Here is a 2,494-nt window from a genome sequence, read left to right as displayed (position 1 = left end):
TCTTGTACAGTGCTTTCTAGTTTTCAGATCATTTCCTCTGCCTTGTCTTATTTTTCCCTCAATCAACCGGATGAGTAAGCAGGAGAGTGCCACCTGTCCTTCCCATTTTACAGACCAGGGTATGACATTCACACATATTCCTGCTGTTCCATTGCTGGCAGAACCAGAACTAGAGTTCAAGGCCTTACCTTCGGACCCTTGGTGTTTTCGCTGTTGCAGATGATTTCATGTGAATGAGTGACAAGTCTGGAAGCACAGAGCTGGAAATGAGCAAGCCCTAAGGTTGCAAAGAATCCACCTGCTAATGTAGGAGACAAGCGTTTGATTCCTAGGTCAGGAAGATCCCCTGGAGTAGGAAAGGGCAATCCAGTTTTCTTTCTTTTTTTTTTTTTTTTTAGTCCATGTGTCTAGGGCATGAACCAGGCATGGGCACAGAGCAAAAGCCAAGCTGCGATAAACAAGGAGTTGCTTTGTCCCTCACTGACATGAGACAGGCATCATCAACCAGGTGCCATTCTACCCAGGTCAGGGACAACAACCCAATATGCTTGCCTGGAAAATTCTATGGACAGGGGAGCCTGGCAGACTATAGTCCACGGGGTCGCAAAAGCGTTGGACTGAGCCCACACACTATACACCTATGGTGATGAATAGCAGGGGCTACTGTGGCCAAGAGAAAACCAGCACTGTCAGGCTTAAAACAGATCCAAAGAATGACAGTTTCAATAGCCAAGACGTATAGCAAACATTGCTGGTAGCAACTTAGTTTGTTGAATGAATACAGGAATGAATAACATCAACAAAGAAGTGCATTCTCTAAAGATGTGCGCGCATCCTTATGATCAATTCAGTCATCTCAGCTAGGGGAAGCGTAACCTCTTAGACTCTCAAAGAGCACTTTTGACCCTCAAAGGACATTGGGCAGTGCCTGGATGCATTTTTAATCATCATGACTGGGAGGGAGTGAAACTGGCCTCCAGTTAGTAGGGACAGTCAATGCCGTTAAACATCCGAGTGGACACAGGCTACCCCGACCTCATCCCCCCAAAAAATCATCTAGCCCAAATGTCAGTAGTGCCAAGGTTGAGAAACTCTGCCCTGGAGGAACAAACATTTCCACACTTGCCCTGCTTTCAGGATAGAGACGATCTTGGCATTAACCTTTTTTATGCGTCTGTAAGTATGACTACTGGGTAATGGGAGTCCTTAAGGGAAGGAGAAGGGCTTCAAGAATTGTATTTGATTTTAAAACCAAACACTGGCTCAGCCCAATATTTTTTCCTCCCTACAAATTTAATACACTCTCCTCTGTGGATAATAAAGGAGTGGGGAAATAAGAGTCAAGTGGTGTTCTACAGGGATGTGTATCCACGAGTTGGCAAAGTAAGATCTGAAATATTGATAATTAATCTATACAGACCTTGAGAATGGAGAGCTCTGCTGAGAGCTGGAAAGGTCAAGAAAGAATTGACTGAAACAAAACAAAACAATGTGAAAGGATAAGAGCTCCATGAAGGTCAGGGCTGGAGGAAGGCTTAGAGATGATATCACTGCTCCTTTTCTACATGGGGAAACTGGAGTCCCATGCAGTGTGCCCTGACAGCGGCACAGTGAGACCCAAACTCAAGCTTCGGAGTGGTTGCGGTGAAGCAACGTCCCTAAGGATTCTGCAGCGTCATTGCAGTCAGCACAGGGACAGTTCTGATGGAGCATTTCTCTGTTTACTAGGGCATCGTCAACTCTGACAGGGAGAGAGCTGAGAAATGCTATCCTGTGAAATTGGGCCCTTTAATACAAGGTTGACAAAATGATACTAATACTCCTAATGAATATTTGCACATCACTTTTACCCTTTCTGGTTTATTTACATATGCTCTTTCTCACCTTCTCAGTTCTCTGTACATGCAGCCTTCTTGTCTTTCCTTTTTCCAATCATCCTTTGGATAGTGACACATCCCCCCTTCTATAGATCTTTCCTGGCACACCCTCCCTTCATATGCATGTGCACACATGTGTGCCATACACACATGCACACACACACCCCACATAAAATAAATCCCTCCCTACTGCATATTAATTCTATGCTTTATGCATCTTTCTGCAGTACAATAACCTGTGTCATGTTGGATTTTGTGAAAACCAATAAACAACACCCCCTTTATTCCCCAATTGAATTCAGAATCAATTGAGAAATAAGACACAGTTGTCAAACAGATGGATATAAAAATATAAACTTTATTGGTAAATTTTACTAGAGAACATGGCTTAGATCTGCAGCCAAGTGTGCCTCCCTAATAATTTCCTCCAGAGTGAAACGCACACATCCAGTCCCAGGAGAAGCAGAAGTGTGCCGTGGTGGGTGAGCAAGATGATGGAAAAAAAGAGGCCCTACACTTTCTCTTCCTGTAGTTTGGTCATTTTTTCCTTTCTTGGGGACCAAATATTTCAGAATTGACATCAAAATATACAGTCTGTCTCCTCTCTTAGATTGTGG

General features: G+C 43.8%; 1 non-coding gene across 1 annotated transcript; it reads right to left on the bottom strand.

Annotated features, from left to right (window-relative positions):
- Positions 1-399: 399 nt before the first annotated feature.
- On the bottom strand, positions 400-534 carry LOC136170148 (small nucleolar RNA SNORA48). The gene has a single exon (XR_010663590.1). It is a non-coding gene; the product is annotated as a small nucleolar RNA SNORA48 (small nucleolar RNA).
- Positions 535-2,494: the final 1,960 nt, after the last annotated feature.

The sequence above is a fragment of the Muntiacus reevesi genome, chromosome 5 (genome assembly GCF_963930625.1).
Source record: "Muntiacus reevesi chromosome 5, mMunRee1.1, whole genome shotgun sequence".
Classification (NCBI taxonomy): domain Eukaryota; kingdom Metazoa; phylum Chordata; class Mammalia; order Artiodactyla; family Cervidae; genus Muntiacus; species Muntiacus reevesi.
The sequence above is the reverse complement of the archived record's forward strand: the minus strand, read 5'-3'. Positions and strand labels throughout refer to the sequence as shown.